Source organism: Haliotis rubra, unplaced genomic scaffold (genome assembly GCF_003918875.1).
Source record: "Haliotis rubra isolate DU_JTF1 unplaced genomic scaffold, ASM391887v1 Scf55, whole genome shotgun sequence".
NCBI lineage: Eukaryota > Metazoa > Mollusca > Gastropoda > Lepetellida > Haliotidae > Haliotis > Haliotis rubra.
In genome coordinates, this window is record NW_025767246.1 from 710,093 (window position 1) to 728,187 (window position 18,095).

Below are 18,095 nucleotides of genomic sequence, written 5' to 3' on the forward strand. Positions count from 1 at the left end.
AACTCAGCAACATCAGTCAGAGGAGTATGTCCAGAACAAAGAAGGTTATACTAATGAAGTTTCACTTTACTGAACTAGCCGTTAAATATACTCATGCCAATAATGGCTGTCACCCCCCTCCCAACACACACCTCACACCCCCACCCCACACCCCCTCTCCAATTAAAAAAAATGAAGGGGGTGACAACCATTATTGGCATGAGTATAGATTAAGATATAATCCATAATCATTAGAAATCTCTGCTAAAAGCATAGCCAGTTGTAAGCAATGTTAATGAATCACTATCTAATTGTAATGACACCAGCTCTTTGCGGAAAGGTGACCGTATCCTGCTCTACAGGTTTGCAACATCATAAACGCACGCAAAGGCAAATCAACTGTTCTCTCGAACAGAAATACAACAAACACTCATACGGAATCGCGTCAGATATAATCTTTTAATTGGTGAATAATATTTGAAAATGTTCTTAACAGTCTAAAATGATGATTATTAGTTTTTCTGTTCATTAAAGAATGAATGTATCAGGAACATAGACAAGGTCGGCGACTGTTTGTTACCAAGTACATCAGATCTAAGCAAAGTAATCTCAAGTAACGATTTACAGTAAAGCTGATAGCAGTGTGTACACAACAGGTTCAAATCTCACACTAGATCAATATAAGTATACATAACAAGCATGCAGAGCAAGTACAGATCTTATCCGGAAAAATATTGATTCTGCACAATGCGGAACAAGAGCGCAGATGACGAATTCCACATCGTAATGGCTGTGTACGTAACACAGAGGCAGACAGTGGTTTTCTCAGTAATATGACCCCCCCTTGCACCCCAACCTGCACCGCCTCCCCCACTCAGCTCTTCAATGTCTCACGAAGTCTTTACCTTTTTGTTATTCAGCCCTTTAAACAAATAATTTCAGATCATTCAACCGTAGATATTGTAACCACGTGGGATAGGACAGACTAAATGCGACTATTCATTTAAGTAAATTTAGACACGGTGATAACTAATAACTAAAACTAAATGCAAGCGACATGAACTAATATTCAAACAATTTACAATTTCAGAAAGCTGATTAACTACGATGGAATCTGAAATCTTGATGTCAGGTTTTGGACGCATATAATTTATACTGAACATACATATGATCAGAATCTGATGTATTTTTGTTAATCTTTACTGGTGTCGTTTTCAGTTATTCTGCAGAGGCATCTGCTGGTCAAATATTGTACGGTAACGGCTGAATAGAGAGTGAGTGAGTGAGAGAGAGAGAGAGAGAGAGAGAGAGAGAGAGAGAGAGAGAGAGAGAGAGAGAGAGAGAGAGAGAGAGAGAGAGAGAGAGAGAGAGAGAGAGAGAGAGAGAGAGAGAGAGAGAGAGAGAGAGAGAGAGTGAATATTCTTTTACGCCGCAGGGGCAATTGTGTAGCTATTTGCTGGTACCTGTAAATGCAACCAGAGACCATATTATAGATATTATATGGTCTCTGGTGCAACGTACTCTGATAGGCTCAAACACTACAAACAAAGATCTGCGCAAATACCAACAACTGGCCACTGTATTAATTTACGTACAGCATTTCCGGCTCATAATGGTGAAAGTCAAGGCCATCATCATCATCATCATCATCATCATCAAGAACAAAATCAACGACCGTCCAGGTGATGCTTGACATATTCAGAATCAGTCATTAACAAGCAATGTGTTAGTGCCTCTGGTGCAAATTAAATATTATGGCAACTGTGACTGTAAGATTTTGTGTAAGAGTTTTCTGTTTTAAAGTACATCCACCAAGTGCCAGAAAGTAACCATGTTTTTTTCCAATATGTACTACTGTCAGTCTCGACACGATGACGTGTATTGAATGTGACCACATGTATTTTGAAGAGGGTGTCATTTTGTGCAAAACTCTTGTTGGTCTCTTTGGCTTCCTGTACTCGGATACAAATTAGTTAAGCTAGTCAATTCGGGGTTTGTATTGCTGCTTTAAGACCAGGCCGCGATTTTTCGAAGAAACTTAAGTCTGAGTGTACTTGACTTAGAGTTGTTACTCACATTTGAGAAAACGCAGGAAAATGCATTTCCCAGAATGAACTGAAATTGATATTAAACTCAAACTTAGTAGACAATTTGAGTTTGGAGGATAGATTACTTAAGTTGTTTGGGCTTTTTTATTTCAAAAATGCATTTGAGTTAAAACTTCAGCTGTTTCAAATTGTCAAACTCAGTTTGAAATTTGAGTAAAAATTTAAGTTTGCTTTGAGAAATCGGGGCCAGATTCAGCACCCCAAAAAATTAAATCAAATTTAAATTCTTGCGTAACCCCCATATCCATTCTGGATCTCTGGATTGTCTTGCTGGCGTGAGACGACACTAATTTATTTATGCGAGTATGTACACCCATCGCCATGACCATATATCGCCAGTTCTGAAATCCCTTCACTGGCTTCCAGTAAAGTACAGGATCTACTTCAAGATTCTGCTACTGACTCATAACTGCCTCTACGATGACCAGTCCTGTGACTACCTTCGCCAGCTTGTACATCTGCATGTACCCACCAGAGCTCTTAGATCAAAAGATACGTTAAGACTAACACAGCCAAGCACTAAAACATCAATGGGTGATAGAGCCTTTTCTGTAGCAGCACCAGCTCTGTGGAACAATCTTCCAGTCACCCTCAGACGAACTGAGTCACATTCACAATTCAAGAACTTGCTCAAAACCTACTTCTTCAAGATGGCTTCTGAATAGAACTCTTTTCACACTTATTGTGTTTTTAACGATGTTATGCAGCGCCGTTGAGCATCTATGATGGAAACTAGGCGCTATACAAGCCAATTATTATTATTTATTATTATTACACTGACGCGTTCCCCAGCAACAGACGGGTATATATATTTCATTTCACTGTGTATATTAAGACCAGTCAACGTGCTGCTTCCGTATTAGCAGTGATATTGATATAATTATGTTCTTTTACAATCTTCTCTTCTATTGCAAACTACACACAAAAAGCAATTTCATCAAAAGATTTAAACATGTAAGACCTTAATTAATAATGTGAGAAATTCACAATTCTCAAACGAAAAGGAAACTATTTTAACCCACACACAAATAATGCTAAATTGCAGAGTGGGTCACAGTTAAACCCCGTTAAACCGGACAGTGACGTGACTTGTGAAATGGTTCGGATTAAATTGAATCATTTGAACTGGTGAGTGAGTGAGTCACGTCCAGTTGTTTCCCAGCAGTACAAACATAATGATTGAAATCGCGCAAACGTTTAAATGTTTATTTTATAAATCGAAAACCTGGAAATCTCTTAATCACCACACCCATTTAAGAAAAATCATGAGTGAGTATATTTTTTATTTGACATTAAACTTTTAAAGTGTTCCCTCACTCGATGGTCGTGAGTGGTAAATGTATCCCATTTCCTTCGGGATCATTTATCATTGTTTATCTTGATATGACAACACGATAAGCACGTTTTCATATTTTTTATCTGGTTTCATTAATTGTGGTATCATAATTATCTCAGAAGTCGATATTGGCTGTAGACTTAAGCCCGGAACGCTGTTATATCAATAACGTGAAATGGATATCAGACCAAATTATGTATCTAAAGGTCAGCCAACCTCATCACAGGTCCTTACACCTGTATAGTATTTGGTTGTTTATTACACCAAGAATACTAGTATCAAAGTGAATATAAATCAAAGGGTGTGTTATTACGAGGAAGCTTGCGTATAGATATATATCTATATATATCCTTTTATAAAAGACGCACGTAAGACTTCAACGTGCGTGTTTTACTTAGAAAATAATAGTTAAAGGTTACCACAAACGTTTTGTTTCGTTTCTTTTGGCCGAATTGTAACTAACAGCTACATCAAAATGACACCAGACATTCATTCTTTCAACCAACCATTCATTCAACCAACCATTCATTCAACCAACCATTCATTCAACCAACCATTCATACAACCAACCATTCATTCAACCAACCATTCATTCATTCAACCAACCATTCATTCATTCATTCATTCAACCAACCATTCATTCATCCAACCATTCATTCATCCAACCATTCAACCAACTATTCATTCATTCATTCATTCATTCAACCAACCATTCATACAACAAACCATTCATTCAACAAACCATTCAACCAACTATTCATTCAATCATTCATTCGGCAACCATTCATTCAACCAACCATTCATTCAACAAACCAACCATTCATTCAACCAACCATTCATTCAACCAACCATTCATTCAACCAACCATTCATTCAACCAACCATTCATACAACAAACCATTCATTCAACAAACCATTCATTCAACAAACCATTCATTCATTCATTCATCCAACCATTCAACAAACCATTCATTCAACCAACCATTCATTCAACCAACCATTCATGCAACAAACCATTCATTCAACAAACCATTCAACCAACCATTCATTCAACCAACACCATTCATTCAACCAACCACTCAACCAACTATTCATTCAATCATTCATTCGGCAACCATTTATTCAACCAACCATTCATTCAACCAACCATTCATTAATTCATCCAACCATTCATTCATCCATCCATTCATTCACAGTTCGTGAATGTGATTTCACACCGCATTAAGCAATATTCCAGCGACATCACAGCGAGGGATGAATGCACTGTAACCATGGTGAGAGTCGAACCCGGCACTACCACATGACTAGCGAACGCGTTAACCACTAACTTACCCCACCGCCCCCTTATAGAGTTAGCGAATATGGCTTCAAGTCGCATTATAAAGATTAAGACACGTCATGGCAGGGTTACCCAAGAAATGGGTTCCACATCCTGCTGGGAAATTAAAATGACATTCATGGCTTCATATTTGTGTGTTTAGGAGTTTAGGAGAGCGCTTACCACAACACCAACATCAACGACCACAACTTCTTGCGATGAGGATGACACCAAGCTTCCCACTGGGCATTGCCAAATTCATTACAGGCATCATCATCTGAGTCTTGTGGTTTTGGAGGCAAAGTCTTTCTTCTTGTCATTTAAAAAAACCCCTCCTTTTAATGCCTTCCACAGCCATGAATTCTCTTATGACGACAAACATCCATGTAATGTTTCGGCTCATTAGGCTAAGTGGTTTCTGGAATAGAGGTCGAATATGTCAATATTTACGAAAAGACGACGGATGGCTCCACGAAACATATTGTCACGTGACCTTATATACTGAAGGTCGAAAAAAAAGTATACACCCATGTCTGATGGTGACTGAGAAAAATAAAAGAAGAAAAATACATTCGTTGGTGATGTATGTGATATAAGTATCATATAGGACTTGTTTTTGATAACTATGTTCGGAATAAAAGGATTATACTACTCACATATGTGTTGATTATACTTTGATCTTCGCGTATGATTTGGGCGGTTGGGGTAGCCTTGTGGTTAAAGCGTTCGCTCGTCATGTTGAAGACGTTGAAGACGCGGGTATAATGTGTGAAACCAATTTCTGGTGTCCCCCCGCCGTGATGTTGCTGGAATATTGCTAAAAGCGGCATAAAACTAGACTCAATCACTCGTATATTATAATACTATCGTGCATATCCTTACCTAAACAGTGATATTGTTTGATAGTAGATTATATTTTCTTCTACATTGATAATATTCAATTTCTTAAAGAAACTATTTCGCCACCAAAGTATTTAAGTCATTTGCAACAAGCTCAGAAATTATTTTGTTTGTTTTATGTTTAACGCCGCACTCGGCAATATTCTAGCTATGGCGGCGGTCTGTAAGTAATCGAGTCTGGAGCCGACAATCCAATGATCAACATCATGAGCATCGATCTACGCAATTAACTAAGACTTGTGTGTATAAGGTGTGTCGATAATCATGGGTTCCACTACCATTTCGGTAAAACCCACAAACACGGGTATGGTTCCGGCAAACCAAGTTTGGTTTTGTTTGTTGTTGTTTTGTTTTTGTTTATTTTATTTATTTTATATATATATATATATATATATATTTTTTTATTTATTTATTTAATTTTGGGGGGGGAAGGGGGATACAGAGATAAAAAGTAAAACAAAATGGGGACAGTGAGGCTGGAACAAAGCAAAACCAATTTGTTTGAGGTTGACAGATAATATATAGAAAAATAAAACATAAAAATAGCTGTATTTGTATCATTTTCTAGGTGAGGCTGACTACTTTTTGAACGCCCCTCGTAAACCCATACTTCAACAGCTGATCTGAGACGAATTCTGTATAAGATGTATATGTAAACCACTTTAAACCTTTTCTGTTGAACAAACACGACATAAATGTATTTAAAAGTACATTTTCACAAGTTGAAAAATGTTATGTTTTCAATATGAAATAAGCAGTATATTAAAATCCACTTTCTTATCCAACCCATTTAAGCCTAAGTAGTGTGCATTATTAATGGCTTTTATAGGTTTGAAAGATCATGTTCTTTATCGCTGATACGATTAGACTGACCTTTACTACTAATGATACACATAAACCATGATATATAATATGTTTTTACGTTGATTATCCTGATTGTGATGGATTTGACTTTACAAAGATAATACGGATCAAGGCGAAACCTTGAGCGATAATTGAAAATAAAGTGGGCGTTATATATTCACTGGTAGCACATTATTCACTTTATTTACTTGAGTGAGTTAGTGAGTTTAATTTTACGCCGCTTTTAACAATATTCCAGCAATATCACAACGGGGGACACATTGTACCCATCATCGGCGTGACCGGCGAACGCTGGCAGCTTACATACCAAGCATATATACTGAATGAAAAGATTTGGGGAGCATGAATATTTTGTGGGTATTTTTTGCAGCATACATTTATATGTAAATACCCCCCAAATCTTCGTGTTCCTCATATTTATTTGTTCAGTATATGTGGTAGCGCCTGGCAGCGGGGAGGATGGGGAGGATGCTGCAGAGGGTGGAGTGTTACACAGTGGCGTTCTTGTATTGTGTGCCCTTGAGAGTGACTTTCTGTCGACAGTGAGAGTGTGTTCTCGCAAATGTGTACTACATGTACAACACGAAACAGCAAGGTTTGCTAAAAAAGTACAAAATCCTGTCTGTTCCTTGTCACGAGATTGTCAGTAAACTGAGGGGCAAAACAAAGTATACCAAGTTTACTTTTTATGAAATTGGAAATTAAAAGAATTGTTGTTAAATTTCATTATCTAACAATCACTCATTCCGGTAACAGTATGGAAAAAGCAATCTTAGGCTGGATGGGTATTTTTAAATTAACTGGTTCAAGACTGAAACGAGACTTGGAACAACCTGAATAAAATGTAATGCTTTGCCGTAAAAAGCAAATTGATTGATTTTCGATAATGGGATGTGTAAGATACCTTTCGGCAGTTGTGTATTATGGGTTTTTTGCTTGCTTTTAAACGTCTTAAAACAAATTATATTTTTCGAAATATAGCTGTGTATGAGTAAGCCTTGAGTGTTGTCATGAAAATGATATCGCTCATTTAAGATATTGTCTTTTGAAATAATTCATATAACATAATGGTGGGGCGGTAGGTCCTTCATTTATACATACGGGTAGCAGCGGTTCTCGATTTGGAATTGCATGTCTCTGTCAAATGTGACAGTACAATTGTGATGATGTAGGCCGTGAGGTGACATCAGGACTTGGAATAAGCATACGTAGAATGTTCGCACGCACGCACGCACGCACGCACGCACGCACGTACGTGCGCGCGGAGGGAGGGGGGATAGAGAGAGAAGAAGAGAGAGAAAGAGCAGAGAGGGAAAGAGAAGAGAGAGATGAAGAGAGAGAGAGGAAGAAGAAGCGAGGAACCCCTCATCCCCAACACAAAACACATCCCAGCCCACACAAAACCTTACAATGCCAACACCCCCTACCCCATCCCCACCTCCTCAACAAACAACAAAAGAAGCAACAGTACACAAAATCATATGACACAGAATTTATAAACACTGTCATTGGTCCATTCAAAAATTAAGACCAGAGCATGTATTTCATATCTGAGAAGTTTTATTAAATAAAAAACAACAACTAAATTTAAGTAAATAGAGGTTTTAACTCTATGTCTATAATCATCAAAGTCTGTTGTCAGGGCCCCGTTTCACAAAGCTCTCGGTAGCCTAAGCTCTCGTACTTTCTCGTAGCAGTCGTACCTCCTATACTTTAACATAGGAGGTACGAATGCTACGAGAAAAGTTACGAGATCTTAGGCTTTCGAGAGCTTTGCGAAACAGGGCCCAGGGCCTATAGATTTTCGAAGTTTACTTAGCGCTAAGATAGTCGTAAGTGCCATACATAAACGTTAACTTACGACTATCTTAGCGCTAAGAGAGCTTCGAAAATCAAGGCCCTGATCTCCACAAAAGATAAGCCGTACAATGTTACCTTGCCGACGCGAGAAGACTATATAAAATGATTCACTGATTCAACTGACCTACATTTTAAATCAATTCAAATATAATCCAAAATGAGACCTGGCATTACACATCATTAAAGAATCCGGACGTAAATCTTTTTAAATTTAAATTTTAAGATTAATTTGAAAGACAAAGAAAGAGGCCTAGAGAATTACTACGAGATATCGAGGAAATACTTCTAAGAGCTCTTAATGACAGTCGTTAAAACATTTACCACTAGAAAACAAAGAACTAATCTCTTTTTATAGATGATGTTCTTTGTAATAAAAGACAATCCCTATCTAGCGTTGATAGTGATGACTTTGATGAGAACATTTCCCTACAGAAAGCGTGCAGCAAAATGTGGCGACAGTCGAAAAGATAAAGTTAACCAATTTAGCGCACATCTTAAACAGCGAACGCCCTAGCTCTCTTAATCTCAGTGAATCGTGCTATGTTATGTGTATAGGAATATGGTCTAGTGGTTAAAATGGTTCGTTCGTCACGCCGAAGACCCGGGTTCGATTCTCCATATGGGTAAAATGTGCGAAGCCCATTTCTGGTGATATAGCTGGAATATTGCCAACCGCAGCGTAAACCCCGACTCACACACATAATTGATAGTCTTCATATTCAAGGCCAGCGAATCAAATGGGTAAAGCTTATGTACTTGTCTTTCTTAACCCTCTGATCCACCACGCAAAAACATTTATTAACCTTTGATAACCAATTGGCCTTGACAGTGACCTTGACCTTTTGCACTAGAGCACCACGTGCAAAAAGTTGATAATAGTTTAATAATGATATAACATGGATCGAAAATGTTTTGAAACCGCGAAGAGAAGAGAGATACTATTTTGATTTTGAAATATGCGATGTAAAAAGTGAGATCTGTGTCATAGTGACCGCCTCTTGATACCATTAAATATTGAATTCCCGAATTCTTTTCATCGGTTTATTTAATACTTGTGAATAAGCACCACCAGACTGCCAGCACAAATATACATATTTCATGGATATAATATTAAACAGTCTGACTCACTGTTTTTAAGCCCTGAGGTGTTTTTTGATCGCGTTGCCATCAAAACAATAAACAACAATCTGAATATGCTGTTTGGACACTATACATATATGAATAAAATATTGAAACAATTTTATAGTTGATAATAATAATTATTATTATTATTTGCTGGGGTGAAACCACCTCTAAATGGGGTGAAACTGTATGGGGTGAAACGACCCGCGTGAAACGACTTGGGGTGAAACTGTGCTGGGATGAAGGTGTTTGGGGTGAAATAACCCGTACCCTATTTACAAACGTTAAGTGACCATTAGACAATTAGAGAGATAAAACCCTTTCCACATTCATAAGAAATCTCTGCTAAAAGCAGAGTCGATTGTACAATTGTGTTGGTGGTGGAATTGGGTTTAACGTCGTGCTTGTGAATATGACGACGTGCATGCGTGTGTATGGGTATGTGCGGCTGCTTGTACTAGCCCAGACTTAAGCTGTTTTTTATAGTGCTAGCCCACTGAGATACCATGCCGCAGTTAAGCATGAATATCCCACCCAGACACATTATACTGACTCCGAGCCGACCAGTCCTTGTTGTACCCATTAATGCCGAGCGCCAGGCAGGGACCAACAAGTACCATATTTTAACGTCTTTTGGTATGACGCGGTCGGGGATCGAACCCGCGACCTTCCGCACTCCGGGCGCACGCTCTAACCACTACACCACGGAGGCGGTCCTGTACAATTGTGACTATATCATGAGTATATGCTTCAATAGTATTACAGCTGTATGATGTTGTTTGTAGTGAGTGAGTGAGTGAGTTTAGTTTTGCGCCGCACTCGGCAATATTCCAGCTATATGGCGGCAGTCTGTAAATAATCGAATCTGGACAAAACAATCCAGTGATCAACAGCATGAGCTTCGATCTGCGCAATTAGGAACGGATGTATTGTTTGTAAACAAATCGAGTCTGGACCAGACAATCCAGTGATTGTCACCATGCACTATATTGATTGGTTGAATTTAGGTTTACGCCGCACTCAGCATTATTCCAGCTATATGGCGGCGGTCTGTAAATAGGAACAGTCTGGAACAGACACTCACGTGATCAACAGCATGAGCATCGATCTACGCAATTTGGATACGATGACACGTGTCAACCAAGTCAACGAGCCTGACCACCCGATGCCGTCAGTCGCCTTTTACGACAAGCATGGTTTGCTGAAAACCAATTCTACCGGACACCATGCGCTACAAGTCATATCATTTTTGTCTTTGCATTATCAAGATTTCAGGTAGGCAAACTTGGATTCGGACGCGAAAAGTGTTATTATGAATCCAAACGCACGTGTCTGACATTGTTGTGCCTTAATCAAAGCGATAACGAGACAAATATTGTTTGACCAAACACTGCTGGTTGTAGAGCGGATGTTATTTAGATAAAACTAATTGAAATGTACCGGTCCCGATGAGGCGTTTAGACATTGGACAAGTGATTCACATACGCGTTTTTGTTGCTACGTTGACAGTGTTCTCAAATAGGCCATACAGTCACTTTTGACACGCAACTTTATCCACTTCGTACATATGGTGTAAAACTCAGTCAGCTTGCCCTTTTAAACAATATTATACTTATATCGCGACACGCCAGTTTAATGTGGAAGGAAAACCCGAAGCAATTATCAAGCATAAAACATAATAATACATAGATATGACCCGTGAAATATTAAACTGCCTGACCGAGTTTAGTCCTATACTTCAAGGCTTACGAGCGTCTTAATGCTAAGTGAGAGGGCGAGTTTAGTTTTACTCCGCTATTAGCAATATTTCAGCAATATCACGGCAGGGGACACAAGAAATGGGATTCACACATTGCACCCAGGCGGGGAATCGAAGCCGGATCTTCGACGTGACGAGTGAACACTTTAACCACAAGGCTACCCCACCGCCCCGAAATATTAATCGCCAGGGCTCGCTTACACGAAGCGATCTTAGGGCTAAGACAACCGTAGATCCTATACTTCAAGGCTTACGAGCGTCTTAATGCTGAGTGAGCGGGCGAGTTTAGTATTACGCCGCTTTTAGCAATATTCCAGCAATATCACGCCGGGGGGACACCAGAAACGGGCTTCACACATTGTATCCATGTGGGAAATCGAACCCAGGCCTTCGGCGTGACGAGCGAATCTTAATGCTGAGACCGCTTTGTGCAAGTGGATTCAGTGCCAAAGATTACCCAACCTTGGCTATCATCAGAAAGAAATTTCAATTTTAAGGGCAAAATAAGTGTGAAAATATTTTGAAAATCAGTGATGATATCAGATGTGCTTTAAATGGGTATGTATGCCCTACCCTATCTGGACATAATTTTAGGTATTTCAAATTAATGTATGCTGATTCATCAATTATGGGCACCAAGAAATTAAAAAAGTTTCGGAAAGTAAGGACCAACTTGGGCTTCGACTAAGGGGGTTCAAACTAACGGTATTTTTGTCTTGCACTTTTATATATAAATTTTGAATTGATGACATTGAAATAACTATTCGAAAACGTAAAACGTCTTATATTTGTAAACTGTTTGAACTTCAGATGCCAATGTTTGACATCAATCGTCAATCATTCCTGATATAAAATTCCTAGACTGCATGGTTCGTATTCAAGCGTTCAAGGGCATACCGTCAGTTTCTCGTAATTATGTAAATTGAAGATTGGTAAAATGACACGCAACCTTTTTTGTAGGGTTGTCTCGATTTTTGACTTTTATTAGAATTTTTTTATTTGACGTTGGATCGCTGCGTGAAATGTATTCTCTGTGCAAGGCACCCGGGTCAGACGGAGCGAACGATCTGTGCGTGTTGGGAGGAATCCATTTGAATGTGGTTCTGTCGTATAACTGAAGGCTCCCAATAAACACCGAATAAACATGCTAAACATGGATCTTATCACATAAACTGAAACAATTTAAATAGGATACAACAATATACACGGCAAGCTTTACTGAGGTTTGGCGCCTAAACAGCCTGTTCGTCTATGACTAATTTAGCATTATCCATTTTCGATTGTCAAAAAAGCGTTACTCTAATACGACATGCAGATATCAAGGAAACCATTAATCTTTAACTTACTTGGCACGCATTAGACTTTCATAAATCAGAAATAAAAACAAAGTTGGAATGTAACCCTGTACAGTGCATAATTTAAAAGTTTATGCAATCTAGACTTGTCAAATCATCTATAATTGAGTTATATCTATTGATTACTGTATTCACTAGGGTCTGAACACAGAATAGGTAAAACAAATATAACACAGGTAAAACACGGATAGCCATATTGACACAGGTCGACACAGATAAAACACTGTTAACACAAGAGAGTGAGAGAGTTCAGTTTTACGCCGCTTAAGCAATATTCCTGCACCATCACGACGGGGGGCACCAGAGTCAGTGAGTGAGTTAATATTTAACGTCACATCGGCAATATTTCAGCCATATCGTGACGAGAACATTTGATATTGAAATGAAATATATGTACATTACAAAAAACCTGCCGACGAAGGACAGTAAAACAACTAGAATATCACAGACATGTATGTAAAACTAGTAATTAAATCTAAAACGTTTTAACTATAGGGGAAAAACAATACAGTATAAAAATGGGCTATAAATCGCCAATAACTGAAGGTAGCTCACCATACTAGGGACCATGGGGACTTACATTACTTTTGCTACCTGCATGGACCCTAGTTGGATTTACACCATCCCTTCAGCCATTTGCGACAGAAGAGAGATCTAGCCATAAATCAAAAGCACACATATTCTACGATTAAAAACGTGGCAAGCCTAAATTTACTCTAAATGTGTTGGGACTTACGTCGTACCCTCTCAGGAGGACAGGGGGCTCCAGAAATGGGCTTCACACATTGTACCTATGTAGAGAATCAAACCAGGATCTTCGGCGTGACGAGCAAACGTTTCAACCACTAGGCTACCCCGCCGCCCCGGTAACACAAGTATACTGGTAACATACCAGTAACAATAAACACTTATAACACAAGTAAACACACTGGCAGGTGAAATACAAGTAGACAGTTGTATAACAAGTAATTGAAACACTTGTAACACAAGTACACACACTGTCAGGTGAAATACAAGTAGACAAGTAATTAAAACACTTGCAACACAAGTAAACACACTGGCAGGTGAAATACAAGGAGACAGCTGTATAACAAGTAATTAAAACACTTGTAACACAAGTAAACACACTGTCAGGTGAAATACAAGTAGACAGTTGTATAACAAGTAATTAAAACACTTGTAACACACGTAAACACACTGTCAGGTGAAATACAAGTAGACAGTTGTATAACAAGTAATGAAAACACTTGTAACACAAGTACACACACTGTCAGGTGAAATACAAGTAGACAAATGTATAACAAGTAATTAAAACACTTGTAACACAAGTAAACACACTGTCAGGTGAAATACAAGTAGACAGTTGTATAACAAGTAATTAAAACACTTGTAACACAAGTAAACACACTGTCAGGTGAAATACAAGTAGACAGTTGTATAACAAGTAATTAAAACACTTGTATAACACAAGTACACACACACACACTGTCAGGTGAAATACAAGTAGACAGTTGTATAACAAGTAATTAAAACACTTGTAACACAAGTAAACACACTGTCAGGTGAAATACAAGTAGACAGTTGTATAACAAGTAATTAAAACACTTGTAACACAAAAACACACTGTCAGGTAACACAAGTAATTAAAACACTTGTAACACAAGTAAACACACTGTCAGGTGAAATACAAGTAGACAGTTGTATAACAAGTAATTAAAACACTTGTAACACAAGTAAACACACTGTCAGGTGAAATACAAGTAGACAGTTGTATAACAAGTAATTAAAACACTTGTAACACAAGTAACACACACTGTCAGGTGAAATACAAGTAGACAGTTGTATAACAAAATTAAAACACTTGTAACACAAGTAAACACACTGTCAGGTGAAATACAAGTAGACAGTATAACAAGTAATTAAAACACTTGTAACACAAGTAAACACACTGTCAGGTGAAATACAAGTAGACAGTTGTATAACAAGTAATTAAAACACTTGTAACACAAGTAAACACACTGTCAGGTGAAATACAAGTAGACAGTTGTATAACAAGTAATTAAAACACTTGTAACACAAGTAAACACACTGTCAGGTGAAATACAAGTAGACAGTTGTATAACAAGTAATTAAAACACTTGTAACACAAGTAAACACACACACAAGTAATTAAAACACTGTCAGGTGAAATACAAGTAGACAGTTGTATAACAAGTAATTAAAACACATGTAACACAAGTAAACACACTGGCAGGTGAAATACAAGTAGACAGTTGTATAACAAGTAATTAAAACACTTGTAACACAAGTAAACACACTATCAGGTGAAATACAAGTGGACAGTTGTATAACAAGTAATTAAAACACTTGTAACACAAGTAAACACACTGTCAGGTGAAATACAAGTAGACAGTTGTATAACAAGTAATTAAAACACTTGTAACACAAGTAAACACACTGTCAGGTGAAATACAAGTAGACGGTTGTATAACAAGTAATAGAAACACTTGTAACACAAGTACACACACTGTCAGGTGAAATACAAGTAGACAGTTGTATAACAAGTAATTAAAACACATGTAACACAAGTAAACACACTGGCAGGTGAAATACAAGTAGACAGTTGTATAACAAGTAATTAAAACACTTGTAACACAAGTAAACATAAATATAGCTTTATAACTAATGTAAATTAGGTGAAACGCTTCTAACCGTATTAACACACGCAGACAGTAGTAAAATACACCCAGCACAAGTAAACACACGGGTCAAACACAAGTAAACACACGGGTCAAACACAAGTAAACACACGGGACAAACACAAGTAAACACACGCGTCAAACACAAGTAAACACACTGGTCAAACACAAGTAAACACAAGGGACAAACACAAGTTAAATAGCGGTAAAACAAGTAAAACACTTCTGCACTCAAGTAATCAAAGTTACAACATCGGAACCCACGCAACCACAGGTAATACAATTTTAACACAAGTAGGCATAATATACTATAAAAAAAAACCCGCATAGGCGTTTTGTATGTTTAAAAATCTACTAATTACATGTTGTGCTCAAACAATCGTCAAAATATTTAACAAAAGTGTTGATAACATGATTTTACACAACTGCGCAAATAAAAAATCGACTTTACCTGAAAATGTTGATTTTGATGAGATTTCTTCAGGGCGCGATTTAAGGGATGTTAACCTACTTGCACCAGGTGCAACCTAAAATAAAAACCTAGTTGCACAAGCCAAATTCCAGTTGCAATGTAGTGTGCTAAAAAGTAAGAGGTTTTGGTGCATATAAACATATTTCCGTGACGTAGTACCCATGAAATCATAGCAAAACAAATACGCAGCTGATCCCTGTTTACAAGAGCTGTCATAGACGAGAAGTGTCAAAAATTGACTTGCACATGGTGCACTTTTGACTAATAACTAGGTTGCACTTTGTGATATTGAGTTGCACCAGTGCAAGTAACTAAGCACTAAATCGAGCCCTGTTTCTTACAAGGTTTAAAAAGGGTACTACATTTGCGTGATTGTACTGTGAGAGCGGGTGAGAGCACAGCAGACAGGGTGCCTGGATTTCGGAGGATCTCCGGTCAAACTGTACGGAACAGGTTGAGAGAGATTGGACTGAGAACCAGGGGAGCCGACGTCGAGACCGTGCTACGTCGTCACCATCGCGTTCAACGTCTACGTTATCTAAAATCACCCACTTGATTGTGTAGACATTTCCTTCTTCTAAACTGATGTAAAAGTTCATGTACTAACGTCTATTTGTGGACGAGCTATACATGTTTGTAAAATACTACATTTTCGCAACATATTTCTGGGTTATGCGTTTCTTTTTTTGAATAGTATACATCATTGGTAAGTAAAACACGGGAAACGCACTGATAACACAAGTAGACACAAGTAAAATACAAGGCAACACTGGTGACACAACAAAACACAAGTAAACGACTGTAAAACACACGTACCTTAGGAAACACACGTGAATTCTTTCAACTATCTTACACAAATAAACAACGACACAACATTGTAAACACAAATAAACACCGTTAACATACGTTAACCATTGGTAACTATTGTTACACAAGTCACCACAGGTAACACAGTAGAGAAAATAGCGAACACACATAACACAGTAAGGCACTGGTAGAATAAGAAACACGTGTAAACACTGGTTACCATAGTAACACAAGAAAACACAGCTAAAACACCGGTAATTCATATGAACTCAGGTGAAGCAATGATGACACTTGCAAACACAGGTAACACGAGTAAAACATCAGTAGCACAAGTAAACACTTATATAACGCTGTCTTCACAGGTAAAACACTAGTAAAACAAGTAAACACAGGTAACTCATGTGGACACACGTAGCACGTAAGCACACGTAACACGGGTAAACACTGTAGCGCAGGTAAACAAATGTGAAACATTGGTAACCATGGCAACACATGAAAACAGAAAAACACTAGTAACTCATGTTGACACATGTGGAGCACTGGTAACACACGCAGCGCGTAAACACAGGTAACAGAAGATGCAACAGGTGAAACATCGGTAACACAAGTAAACATAGGTAACAGTGGCAAACACTAGTAACAGTGGTAAACGCTGGTAACATAAGTAAACACAGGTAACACTGGTAAACACTGGTAACATAAGTAAACATAGGTAACATAAGTAAACATAGGTAACACTGGTAAACACTGGAAACACAAATAACATTGGTTACACTGGTAAACACCGGTAACATAAGTAAACATAGGTAACATAAGTAAACATAGGTAACACTGGCAAACACTGGTAACACAAATAACATAGGTAACAATGGTAAACGCCGGTAACATAAGTAAACACAAGTAACACTGGCAAACACTGGTAACATAAGTAAACATAGGTAACATAAGTAAACATAGGTAACACTGGTAAACACTGGAAACACAAATAACATTGGTTACACTGGTAAACACCGGTAACATAAGTAAACAAAGGTAACACTGGCAAACACCGGCAACATAAGTAAACACAGGTAACACTGGTAAACACCTGTAGCATAAGTAAACAGAGGTAACACTGGTAAACACCTGTAACATAAGTAAACACAGGTAACACTGGCAAACACTGGTAACACAAATAACATAGGTAACAATGGTAAACACCGGTAACATAAGTAAACACAGGTAACACTGGCAAACACTGGTAACACAAATAACATAGGTAACAATGGTAAAACACCGGTAACATAAGTAAACACAGGTAACACTGGCAAACACTGGTAACACAAATAACATAGGTAACAATGGTAAACACCGGTAACATAAGTAAACACAGGTAACACTGGCAAACACTGGTAACACAAATAACATAGGTAACAATGGTAAACACCGGTAACATAAGTAAACACAGGTAACACTGGCAAACACTGGTAACACAAATAACATAGGTAACAATGGTAAACACCGGTAACATAAGTAAA